We start from the raw sequence: 14,440 nt of genomic DNA on the forward strand, positions 1-14,440 counted from the left end.
GGGGCGTAAAAGGGCCAGGGATGAATTGTGACAGCATGGGGCCCAATAGAAACAAGGAACCATTAAGACACCGTGGAGGCCAAGAATCAAATGATTCATTGTGACATCAAGTGGCCTAAAAGTGCATGGGATGCATTGTGACACCACAGAGGTTAAGAGAAGCAAGGAACGATTGTGACCCAATGCAGGCTAACAATCTAATGATCCCTTGTGGCACCAGGGGTATAAAAAGGGCCAGGGATGGATTGTTACAGCACGGGGACCAATAGAAGCAAGGATCTATTATGCCACCGTGGAGGCCAAGAATCAAATGATTCATTGTGACATCAAGTGGCCTAAAAGGGCATGGGATGCATTGTGCCACCACAGGGGTTAAGAGAAGCAAGGATCCATTGTGAAAAAATGGAGGCTAATAATCCCAGGATCCCATTTGACACCAGGGGGCGTAAAAGGGCCAGGGATGAATTGTGACAGCATGGGGCCCAATAGAAACAAGGAACCATTATGACACCATGGGGGTCAAGAATCAAATGATTCATTGTGACATCAAGTGGCCTAAAAGGGCATGGGATGCATTGTGACAGCACAGGGGTTAAGAGAAGCAAGGAACCATTGTGACCCAATGCAGGCTAACAATCTAATGATCCCTTTTGACACCAATGGGCCTAAAAGGGGCAGGGATGTATTGTGAAAGCATGGGGCCCAATTAAAACCTGGTACAATTACGCCACCATGGAGGCCAAGAATCAAATGATTCATTGTGACATCAAGTGGCCTAAAAGGGCATGGGATGCATTGTGACACCACAGGGGTTAAGAGAAGCAAGGAACCATTGTGACCCAATGCAGGCTAACAATCTAACAATCCCTTTTGACATCAGGGGGCGCAAAACGACGACGGATGAACTCTGACAGCATGGGGACCTATAGAAGAAAGGAACCATTATGACACCATGAAGGCCAAGAATCAAATGGTTCATTGTAAGACCAAGTGGCCTAAAAGTCTTGGAATGCATTGTGACACCACAGAGGTTAAGAGAAGCAAGGAAACATTGTGACCCAATGCAGGCTAACAATCTAATGATCCCTTGTGGCACCAGGGGGTATAAAAAGGGCCAGGGATGGATTGTTACAGCACGGGGACCAATAGAAGCAAGGATCTATTATGCCACCGTGGAGGCCAAGAATCAAATGATTCATTGTGACATCAAGTGGCCTAAAAGGGCATGGGATGCATTTTGCCACCACAGAGGTTAAGAGAAGCAAGGATCCATTGTGACCCAATGGAGGCTAATAATCCCAGGATCCCATTTGACACCAGGGGGCGTAAAAGGGCCAGGGATGAATTGTGACAGCATGGGGCCCAATAGAAACAAGGAACCATTATGACACCATGGGGGCCAAGAATCAAAAGATTCATTGTGACATCAAGTGGCCTAAAAGGGCATGGGATGCATTGTGACACCACAGGGGTTAAGAGAAGCAAGGAACCATTGTGACCCAATACAGGCTAACAATCTAATGATCCCTTGTGACACCAATGGGCCTAAAAGGGCCAGGGATGAATTGTTACAGCACGGGGACCAATAGAAGCAAGGATCTATTATGCCACCATGGAGGCCAAGAATCAAATAATTCATTGTGACATCGAGTGGCCTAAAAGGGCTTGGGATGCATTGTGACAGCACAGGGGTTAAGAGAAGCAAGGAACCATTGTGACCCAATCCAGGCTAACAATCTAATGATCCCTTTTGACACCAATGGGCCTAAAAGGGGCAGGGATGTATTGTGAAAGCATGGGGCCCAATTAAAACCTGGTACAATTACGCCACCATGGAGGCCAAGATTCAAATGATTCATTGTGACATCAAGTGGCCTAAAAGGGCATGGGATGCATTGTGACACCACAGGGGTTAAGAAAACCAAGGAACCATTGTGACCCAATGCAGGCTAACAATCTAAGAATCCCTTTTGACACCAGGGGGCGCAAAAGGACCACGGATGAACTCTGACAGCATGCGGAACTATAGAAGCAAGGAACCATTATGACACCATGAAGGCCAAGAATCAAAAGATTCATTGTACGACCAAGTGGCCTAAAATTCTTGGAATACATTGTGACACCACAGAGGTTAAGAGAAGCAAGGAACCATTGTGACCCAATGCAGGCTAACAATCTAATGATCCCTTTTGGCACCAGGGGGTATAAAAAGGGCCAGGGATGGATTGTTACAGCACGGGGACCAATAGAAGCAAGGATCTATTATGCCACCGTGGAGGCCAAGAATCAAATAATTCATTGTGACATCAAGTGGCCTAAAAGGGCATGGGATGCATTGTGACAGCACAGGGGTTAAGAGAAGCAAGGATCCATTGTGAACCAATGGAGGCTAATAATCCCAGGATCCCATTTGACACCAGGGGGCGTAAAAGGGCCAGGGATGAATTGTGACAGCATGGGGCCCAATAGAAACAAGGAACCATTATGACACCATGGAGGCCAAGAATCAAATGATTCATTGTGACATCAAGTGGCCTAAAAGGGCATGGGATGAATTGTGACACCACAGAGGTTAAGAGAAGCAAGGAACCATTGTGACCCAATGCAGGCTAACAATCTAATGATCCCTTGTGACACCAATGGGCCTAAAAGGGCCCTGGGAGGAATTGTTACAGCACGGGGACCAATAGAAGCAAGGATCTATTATGCCACCATGGAGGCCAAGAATCAAATGATTCATTGTGACATCATGATGCCTAAAAGGGCATGGGATGCATTGTGACAGCAGAGGGGTTAAGAGAAGCAAGGAACCATTGTGACCCAATGCAGGCTAACAATCTAATGATCCCTTGCGACACCAATGGGCCTAAAAGGGGCAGGGATGAATTGTGAAAGCATGGGGCCCAAGTAAAACCTGGTACAATTATGCCACCATGGAGGCCAAGAATCAAATGATTCATTGTGACATCAAGTGGCCTAAAAGGGCATGGGATGCATTGTGACACCACAGGGGTTAAGAGAAGCAAGGAACCATTGTGACCCAATGCAGGCTAACAATCTAACAATCCCTTCTGACACCAGGGGGCGCAAAAGGACCACGGATGAACTGTGACAGCATGGGGACCTATAGAAGCAAGGAACCATTATGACACCATGAAGGCCAAGAATCAAATGGTTCATTGTAAGACCAAGTGGCCTAAAAGTCTTGGAATCCATTGTGACACCACAGAGGTTAATAGAAGAACGGAACCATTGTGACCCAATGCAGGCTAACAATCTAATGTTCCCTTGTGGCACCAGGGGGTATAAAAAGGGCCAGGGATGGATTGTTACAGCACGGGGACCAATAGAAGCAAGGATCTATTATGCCACCGTGGAGGCCAAGAATCAAATGATTCATTGTGACATCAAGTGGCCTAAAAGGGCATGGGATGCATTGTGCCACCACAGAGGTTAAGAGAAGCAAGGATCCATTGTGACCCAATGGAGGCTAATAATCCCAGGATCCCATTTGACACCAGGGGGCGAAAAAGGGCCAGGGATGAATTGTGACAGCATGGGGCCCAATAGAAACAAGGAACCATTATGACACCATGGGGGCCAAGAATCAAAAGATTCATTGTGACTTCAAGTGGCCTAAAAAGGCATGGGATGCATTGTGACACCACAGGGGTTAAGAGAAGCAAGGAACCATTGTGACCCAATACAGGCTAACAATCTAATGATCCCTTGTGACACCAATGGGCCTAAAAGGGCCAGGGATGAATTGTTACAGCACGGGGACCAATAGAAGCAAGGATCTATTATGCCACCATGGAGGCCAAGAATCAAATAATTCATTGTGACATCAAGTGGCCTAAAAGGGCATGGGATGCATTGTGACAGCACAGGGGTTAAGAGAAGCAAGGAACCATTGTGACCCAATGCAGGCTAACAATCTAATGATCCCTTTTGACACCAATGGGCCTAAAAGGGGCAGGGATGTATTGTGAAAGCATGGGGCCCAATTAAAACCTGGTACAATTACGCCACCATGGAGGCCAAGAATCAAATGATTCATTGTGATATCAAGTGGCCTAAAAGGGCATGGGATGCATTGTGACACCACAGGGGTTAAGAGAAGCAAGGAACCATTGTGACCCAATGCAGGCTAACAATCTAAGAATCCCTTTTGACACCAGGGGGCGCAAAAGATCCACGGATGAACTCTGACAGCATGGGGTCCTATGGAAGCAAGGAACCATTATGACACCATGAAGGCCAAGAATCAAATGGTTCATTGTAAGACCAAGTGGCCTAAAAGTCTTGGAATGCATTGTGACACCACAGAGGTTAAGAGAAGCAAGGAACCATTGTGACCCAATGCAGGCTAACAATCTAATGTTCCCTTGTGGCACCAGGGGGTATAAAAAGGGCCAGGGATGGATTGTTACAGCACGGGGACCAATAGAAGCAAGGATCTATTATGCCACCGTGGAGGCCAAGAATCAAATGATTCATTGTGACATCAAGTGGCCTAAAAGGGCATGGGATGCATTGTGCCACCACAGAGGTTAAGAGAAGCAAGGATCCATTGTGACCCAATGGAGGCTAATAATCCCAGGATCCCATTTGACACCAGGGGGCGTAAAAGGGCCAGGGATGAATTGTGACAGCATGGGGCCCAATAGCAACAAGGAACCATTATGACACCATGGAGGCCAAGAATCAAATGATTCATTGTGACATCAAGTGGCCTAAAAGGGCATGGGATGCATTGTGACACCACAGAGGTTAAGAGAAGCAAGGAACCATTGTGACCCAATGCAGGCTAACAATCTAATGATCCCTTGTGACACCAATGGGCCTAAAAGGGCCCTGGGAGGAATTGTTACAGCACGGGGACCAATAGAAGCAAGGATCTATTATGCCACCATGGAGGCCAAGAATCAAATAATTCATTGTGACATCATGTGGCCTAAAAGGGCATGGGCTGCATTGTGACAGCACAGGGGTTAAGAGAAGCAAGGAACCATTGTGACCCAATGCAGGCTAACAATCTAATGATCCCTTGCGACACCAATGGGCCTAAAAGGGGCAGGGATGAATTGTGAAAGCATGGGGCCCAAGTAAAACCTGGTACAATTACGCCACCATGGAGGCCAAGAATCAAATGATTCATTGTGACATCAAGTGGCCTAAAAGGGCATGGGATGCATTGTGACAGCACCGGGGTTAAGAGAAGCAAGGAACCATTGTGACCCAATGCAGGCTAACAATCTAAAAATCCCTTTTGACACCAGGGGACGAAAAAGGACCACGTATGGACTCTGACAGCATGGGGACCTATGGATGCAAGGAACTATTATGACACCATGAAGGCCAAGAATCAAATGATTCATTGTGACATCAAGTGGCCTAAAAGGGCTTGGAATGCATTGTGACGCCACAGAGGTTAAGAGAAGCAAGGAACCATTGTGACCCAATGCAGGCTAACAATCTAATGATCCCTTGTGGCACCAGGGGGTATAAAAAGGGCCAGGGATGGATTGTTACAGCACGGGGACCAATAGAAGCAAGGATCTATTATGCCACCATGGAGGCCAAGAATCAAATAATTCATTGTGACATCATGTGGCCTAAAAGGGCATGGGATGCATTGTGACACCACAGAGGTTAAGAGAAGCAAGGAACCATTGTGACCCAATGCAGGCTAACAATCTAACAATCCCTTTTGACACCAGGGGGCGCAAAAGGACCACGTATGAACTCTGACAGCATGGGGACCTACAGAAGCAAGGAAACATTATGACACCATGAAGGCCAAGAATCAAATGATTCATTGTGACATCAAGTGGCCTAAAAGGGCTTGGAATGCATTGTGACACCACAGAGGTTAAGAGAAACAAGGATCCATTGTGACCCAATGGAGGCTAATAATCCCAGGATCCCATTTGACACCAGGGGGCGTAAAAGGGCCAGGGATGAATTGTGACAGCATGGGGCCCAATAGAAACAAGGAACCATTAAGACACCGTGGAGGCCAAGAATCAAATGATTCATTGTGACATCAAGTGGCCTAAAAGTGCATGGGATGCATTGTGACACCACAGAGGTTAAGAGAAGCAAGGAACGATTGTGACCCAATGCAGGCTAACAATCTAATGATCCCTTGTGGCACCAGGGGTATAAAAAGGGCCAGGGATGGATTGTTACAGCACGGGGACCAATAGAAGCAAGGATCTATTATGCCACCGTGGAGGCCAAGAATCAAATGATTCATTGTGACATCAAGTGGCCTAAAAGGGCATGGGATGCATTGTGCCACCACAGGGGTTAAGAGAAGCAAGGATCCATTGTGAAAAAATGGAGGCTAATAATCCCAGGATCCCATTTGACACCAGGGGGCGTAAAAGGGCCAGGGATGAATTGTGACAGCATGGGGCCCAATAGAAACAAGGAACCATTATGACACCATGGGGGTCAAGAATCAAATGATTCATTGTGACATCAAGTGGCCTAAAAGGGCATGGGATGCATTGTGACAGCACAGGGGTTAAGAGAAGCAAGGAACCATTGTGACCCAATGCAGGCTAACAATCTAATGATCCCTTTTGACACCAATGGGCCTAAAAGGGGCAGGGATGTATTGTGAAAGCATGGGGCCCAATTAAAACCTGGTACAATTACGCCACCATGGAGGCCAAGAATCAAATGATTCATTGTGACATCAAGTGGCCTAAAAGGGCATGGGATGCATTGTGACACCACAGGGGTTAAGAGAAGCAAGGAACCATTGTGACCCAATGCAGGCTAACAATCTAACAATCCCTTTTGACATCAGGGGGCGCAAAACGACGACGGATGAACTCTGACAGCATGGGGACCTATAGAAGAAAGGAACCATTATGACACCATGAAGGCCAAGAATCAAATGGTTCATTGTAAGACCAAGTGGCCTAAAAGTCTTGGAATGCATTGTGACACCACAGAGGTTAAGAGAAGCAAGGAAACATTGTGACCCAATGCAGGCTAACAATCTAATGATCCCTTGTGGCACCAGGGGGTATAAAAAGGGCCAGGGATGGATTGTTACAGCACGGGGACCAATAGAAGCAAGGATCTATTATGCCACCGTGGAGGCCAAGAATCAAATGATTCATTGTGACATCAAGTGGCCTAAAAGGGCATGGGATGCATTTTGCCACCACAGAGGTTAAGAGAAGCAAGGATCCATTGTGACCCAATGGAGGCTAATAATCCCAGGATCCCATTTGACACCAGGGGGCGTAAAAGGGCCAGGGATGAATTGTGACAGCATGGGGCCCAATAGAAACAAGGAACCATTATGACACCATGGGGGCCAAGAATCAAAAGATTCATTGTGACATCAAGTGGCCTAAAAGGGCATGGGATGCATTGTGACACCACAGGGGTTAAGAGAAGCAAGGAACCATTGTGACCCAATACAGGCTAACAATCTAATGATCCCTTGTGACACCAATGGGCCTAAAAGGGCCAGGGATGAATTGTTACAGCACGGGGACCAATAGAAGCAAGGATCTATTATGCCACCATGGAGGCCAAGAATCAAATAATTCATTGTGACATCGAGTGGCCTAAAAGGGCTTGGGATGCATTGTGACAGCACAGGGGTTAAGAGAAGCAAGGAACCATTGTGACCCAATCCAGGCTAACAATCTAATGATCCCTTTTGACACCAATGGGCCTAAAAGGGGCAGGGATGTATTGTGAAAGCATGGGGCCCAATTAAAACCTGGTACAATTACGCCACCATGGAGGCCAAGATTCAAATGATTCATTGTGACATCAAGTGGCCTAAAAGGGCATGGGATGCATTGTGACACCACAGGGGTTAAGAAAACCAAGGAACCATTGTGACCCAATGCAGGCTAACAATCTAAGAATCCCTTTTGACACCAGGGGGCGCAAAAGGACCACGGATGAACTCTGACAGCATGCGGAACTATAGAAGCAAGGAACCATTATGACACCATGAAGGCCAAGAATCAAAAGATTCATTGTACGACCAAGTGGCCTAAAATTCTTGGAATACATTGTGACACCACAGAGGTTAAGAGAAGCAAGGAACCATTGTGACCCAATGCAGGCTAACAATCTAATGATCCCTTTTGGCACCAGGGGGTATAAAAAGGGCCAGGGATGGATTGTTACAGCACGGGGACCAATAGAAGCAAGGATCTATTATGCCACCGTGGAGGCCAAGAATCAAATAATTCATTGTGACATCAAGTGGCCTAAAAGGGCATGGGATGCATTGTGACAGCACAGGGGTTAAGAGAAGCAAGGATCCATTGTGAACCAATGGAGGCTAATAATCCCAGGATCCCATTTGACACCAGGGGGCGTAAAAGGGCCAGGGATGAATTGTGACAGCATGGGGCCCAATAGAAACAAGGAACCATTATGACACCATGGAGGCCAAGAATCAAATGATTCATTGTGACATCAAGTGGCCTAAAAGGGCATGGGATGAATTGTGACACCACAGAGGTTAAGAGAAGCAAGGAACCATTGTGACCCAATGCAGGCTAACAATCTAATGATCCCTTGTGACACCAATGGGCCTAAAAGGGCCCTGGGAGGAATTGTTACAGCACGGGGACCAATAGAAGCAAGGATCTATTATGCCACCATGGAGGCCAAGAATCAAATGATTCATTGTGACATCATGATGCCTAAAAGGGCATGGGATGCATTGTGACAGCAGAGGGGTTAAGAGAAGCAAGGAACCATTGTGACCCAATGCAGGCTAACAATCTAATGATCCCTTGCGACACCAATGGGCCTAAAAGGGGCAGGGATGAATTGTGAAAGCATGGGGCCCAAGTAAAACCTGGTACAATTATGCCACCATGGAGGCCAAGAATCAAATGATTCATTGTGACATCAAGTGGCCTAAAAGGGCATGGGATGCATTGTGACACCACAGGGGTTAAGAGAAGCAAGGAACCATTGTGACCCAATGCAGGCTAACAATCTAACAATCCCTTCTGACACCAGGGGGCGCAAAAGGACCACGGATGAACTGTGACAGCATGGGGACCTATAGAAGCAAGGAACCATTATGACACCATGAAGGCCAAGAATCAAATGGTTCATTGTAAGACCAAGTGGCCTAAAAGTCTTGGAATCCATTGTGACACCACAGAGGTTAATAGAAGAACGGAACCATTGTGACCCAATGCAGGCTAACAATCTAATGTTCCCTTGTGGCACCAGGGGGTATAAAAAGGGCCAGGGATGGATTGTTACAGCACGGGGACCAATAGAAGCAAGGATCTATTATGCCACCGTGGAGGCCAAGAATCAAATGATTCATTGTGACATCAAGTGGCCTAAAAGGGCATGGGATGCATTGTGCCACCACAGAGGTTAAGAGAAGCAAGGATCCATTGTGACCCAATGGAGGCTAATAATCCCAGGATCCCATTTGACACCAGGGGGCGAAAAAGGGCCAGGGATGAATTGTGACAGCATGGGGCCCAATAGAAACAAGGAACCATTATGACACCATGGAGGCCAAGAATCAAATGATTCATTGTGACATCAAGTGGCCTAAAAGGGCATGGGATGCATTGTGCCACCACAGAGGTTAAGAGAAGCAAGGAACTATTGTGACCCAATGCAGGCTAACAATCTAATGATCCCTTGTGACACCAATGGGCCTAAAAGGGCCCTGGGAGGAATTGTTACAGCACGGGGACCAATAGAAGCAAGGATCTATTATGCCACCATGGAGGCCAAGAATCAAATAATTCATTGTGACATCATGTGGCCTAAAAGGGCATGGGATGCATTGTGACAGCACAGGGGTTAAGAGAAGCAAGGAACCATTGTGACCCAATGCAGGCTAAAAATCTAATGATCCCTTGCGACACCAATGGGCCAAAAAGGGGCAGGGATGAATTGTGAAAGCATGGGGCCCAAGTAAAACCTGGTACAATTACGCCACCATGGAGGCCAAGAATCAAATGATTCATTGTGACATCAAGTGGCCTAAAAGGGCATGGGATGCATTGTGACAGCACCGGGGTTAAGAGAAGCAAGGAACCATTGTGACCCAATGCAGGCTAACAATCTAAGAATCCCTTTTGACACCAGGGGGCGCAAAAGATCCACGGATGAACTCTGACAGCATGGGGACCTATAGAAGCAAGGAAATATTACGACACCATGAAGGCCAAGAATCAAATGATTCATTGTGACATCAAGTGGCCTAAAAGGGCTTGGAATGCATTGTGACACCACAGAGGTTAAGAGAAGCAAGGACCCATTGTGACCCAATGGAGGCTAATAATCCCAGGATCCCATTTGACACCAGGGGGCGTAAAAGGGCCAGGGATGAATTGTGACAGCATGGGGCCCAATAGAAACAAGGAACCATTAAGACACCGTGGAGGCCAAGAATCAAATGATTCATTGTGACATCAAGTGGCCTAAAAGTGCATGGGATGCATTGTGACACCACAGAGGTTAAGAGAAGCAAGGAACGATTGTGACCCAATGCAGGCTAACAATCTAATGATCCCTTGTGGCACCAGGGGTATAAAAAGGGCCAGGGATGGATTGTTACAGCACGGGGACCAATAGAAGCAAGGATCTATTATGCCACCGTGGAGGCCAAGAATCAAATGATTCATTGTGACATCAAGTGGCCTAAAAGGGCATGGGATGCATTGTGCCACCACAGGGGTTAAGAGAAGCAAGGATCCATTGTGAAAAAATGGAGGCTAATAATCCCAGGATCCCATTTGACACCAGGGGGCGTAAAAGGGCCAGGGATGAATTGTGACAGCATGGGGCCCAATAGAAACAAGGAACCATTATGACACCATGGGGGTCAAGAATCAAATGATTCATTGTGACATCAAGTGGCCTAAAAGGGCATGGGATGCATTGTGACAGCACAGGGTTTAAGAGAAGCAAGGAACCATTGTGACCCAATGCAGGCTAACAATCTAATGATCCCTTTTGACACCAATGGGCCTAAAAGGGGCAGGGATGTATTGTGAAAGCATGGGGCCCAATTAAAACCTGGTACAATTACGCCACCATGGAGGCCAAGAATCAAATGATTCATTGTGACATCAAGTGGCCTAAAAGGGCATGGGATGCATTGTGACACCACAGGGGTTAAGAGAAGCAAGGAACCATTGTGACCCAATGCAGGCTAACAATCTAACAATCCCTTTTGACATCAGGGGGCGCAAAACGACCACGGATGAACTCTGACAGCATGGGGACCTATAGAAGAAAGGAACCATTATGACACCATGAAGGCCAAGAATCAAATGGTTCATTGTAAGACCAAGTGGCCTAAAAGTCTTGGAATGCATTGTGACACCACAGAGGTTAAGAGAAGCAAGGAAACATTGTGACCCAATGCAGGCTAACAATCTAATGATCCCTTGTGGCACCAGGGGGTATAAAAAGGGCCAGGGATGGATTGTTACAGCACGGGGACCAATAGAAGCAAGGATCTATTATGCCACCGTGGAGGCCAAGAATCAAATGATTCATTGTGACATCAAGTGGCCTAAAAGGGCATGGGATGCATTGTGCCACCACAGAGGTTAAGAGAAGCAAGGATCCATTGTGACCCAATGGAGGCTAATAATCCCAGGATCCCATTTGATACCAGGGGGCGTAAAAGGGCCAGGGATGAATTGTGACAGCATGGGGCCCAATAGAAACAAGGAACCATTATGACACCATGGGGGCCAAGAATCAAAAGATTCATTGTGACATCAAGTGGCCTAAAAGGGCATGGGATGCATTGTGACACCACAGGGGTTAAGAGAAGCAAGGAACCATTGTGACCCAATACAGGCTAACAATCTAATGATCCCTTGTGACACCAATGGGCCTAAAAGGGCCAGGGATGAATTGTTACAGCACGGGGACCAATAGAAGCAAGGATCTATTATGCCACCATGGAGGCCAAGAATCAAATAATTCATTGTGACATCGAGTGGCCTAAAAGGGCTTGGGATGCATTGTGACAGCACAGGGGTTAAGAGAAGCAAGGAACCATTGTGACCCAATCCAGGCTAACAATCTAATGATCCCTTTTGACACCAATGGGCCTAAAAGGGGCAGGGATGTATTGTGAAAGCATGGGGCCCAATTAAAACCTGGTACAATTACGCCACCATGGAGGCCAAGATTCAAATGATTCATTGTGACATCAAGTGGCCTAAAAGGGCATGGGATGCATTGTGACACCACAGGGGTTAAGAAAAGCAAGGAACCATTGTGACCCAATGCAGGCTAACAATCTAAGAATCCCTTTTGACACCAGGGGGCGCAAAAGGACCACGGATGAACTCTGACAGCATGCGGAACTATAGAAGCAAGGAACCATTATGACACCATGAAGGCCAAGAATCAAAAGATTCATTGTACGACCAAGTGGCCTAAAATTCTTGGAATACATTGTGACACCACAGAGGTTAAGAGAAGCAAGGAACCATTGTGACCCAATGCAGGCTAACAATCTAATGATCCCTTTTGGCACCAGGGGGTATAAAAAGGGCCAGGGATGGATTGTTACAGCACGGGGACCAATAGAAGCAAGGATCTATTATGCCACCGTGGAGGCCAAGAATCAAATAATTCATTGTGACATCAAGTGGCCTAAAAGGGCATGGGATGCATTGTGACAGCACAGGGGTTAAGAGAAGCAAGGATCCATTGTGAACCAATGGAGGCTAATAATCCCAGGATCCCATTTGACACCAGGGGGCTTAAAAGGGCCAGGGATGAATTGTGACAGCATGGGGCCCAATAGAAACAAGGAACCATTATGACACCATGGAGGCCAAGAATCAAATGATTCATTGTGACATCAAGTGGCCTAAAAGGGCATGGGATGAATTGTGACACCACAGAGGTTAAGAGAAGCAAGGAACCATTGTGACCCAATGCAGGCTAACAATCTAATGATCCCTTGTGACACCAATGGGCCTAAAAGGGCCCTGGGAGGAATTGTTACAGCACGGGGACCAATAGAAGCAAGGATCTATTATGCCACCATGGAGGCCAAGAATCAAATGATTCATTGTGACATCATGATGCCTAAAAGGGCATGGGATGCATTGTGACAGCAGAGGGGTTAAGAGAAGCAAGGAACCATTGTGACCCAATGCAGGCTAACAATCTAATGATCCCTTGCGACACCAATGGGCCTAAAAGGGGCAGGGATGAATTGTGAAAGCATGGGGCCCAAGTAAAACCTGGTACAATTATGCCACCATGGAGGCCAAGAATCAAATGATTCATTGTGACATCAAGTGGCCTAAAAGGGCATGGGATGCATTGTGACACCACAGGGGTTAAGAGAAGCAAGGAACCATTGTGACCCAATGCAGGCTAACAATCTAACAATCCCTTTTGACACCAGGGGGCGCAAAAGGACCACGGATGAACTGTGACAGCATGGGGACCTATAGAAGCAAGGAACCATTATGACACCATGAAGGCCAAGAATCAAATGGTTCATTGTAAGACCAAGTGGCCTAAAAGTCTTGGAATGCATTGTGATACCACAGATGTTAAGAGAAGCAAGGAACCATTGTGACCCAATGCAGGCTAACAATCTAATGATCCCTTGTGGCACCAGGGGGTATAAAAAGGGCCAGGGATGGATTGTTACAGCACGGGGACCAATAGAAGCAAGGATCTATTATGCCACCGTGGAGGCCAAGAATCAAATGATTCATTGTGACATCAAGTGGCCTAAAAGGGCTTGGAATGCATTGTGACACCACAGAGGTTAAGAGAAACAAGGATCCATTGTGACCCAATGGAGGCTAATAATCCCAGGATCCCATTTGACACCAGGGGGCGTAAAAGGGCCAGGGATGAATTGTGACAGCATGGGGCCCAATAGAAACAAGGAACCATTAAGACACCGTGGAGGCCAAGAATCAAATGATTCATTGTGACATCAAGTGGCCTAAAAGGGCATGGGATGCATTGTGACACCACAGAGGTTAAGAGAAGCAAGGAACGATTGTGACCCAATGCAGGCTAACAATCTAATGATCCCTTGTGGCACCAGGGGTATAAAAAGGGCCAGGGATGGATTGTTACAGCACGGGGACCAATAGAAGCAAGGATCTATTATGCCACCGTGGAGGCCAAGAATCAAATGATTCATTGTGACATCAAGTGGCCTAAAAGGGCATGGGATGCATTGTGCCACCACAGGGGTTAAGAGAAGCAAGGATCCATTGTGAAAAAATGGAGGCTAATAATCCCAGGATCCCATTTGACACCAGGGGGCGTAAAAGGGCCAGGGATGAATTGTGACAGCATGGGGTCCAATAGAAACAAGGAACCATTATGACACCATGGGGGTCAAGAATCAAATGATTCATTGTGACATCAAGTGGCCTAAAAGGGCATGGGATGC

Source organism: Cinclus cinclus, chromosome 10, assembly GCF_963662255.1.
Source record: "Cinclus cinclus chromosome 10, bCinCin1.1, whole genome shotgun sequence".
Lineage (NCBI taxonomy): Eukaryota > Metazoa > Chordata > Aves > Passeriformes > Cinclidae > Cinclus > Cinclus cinclus.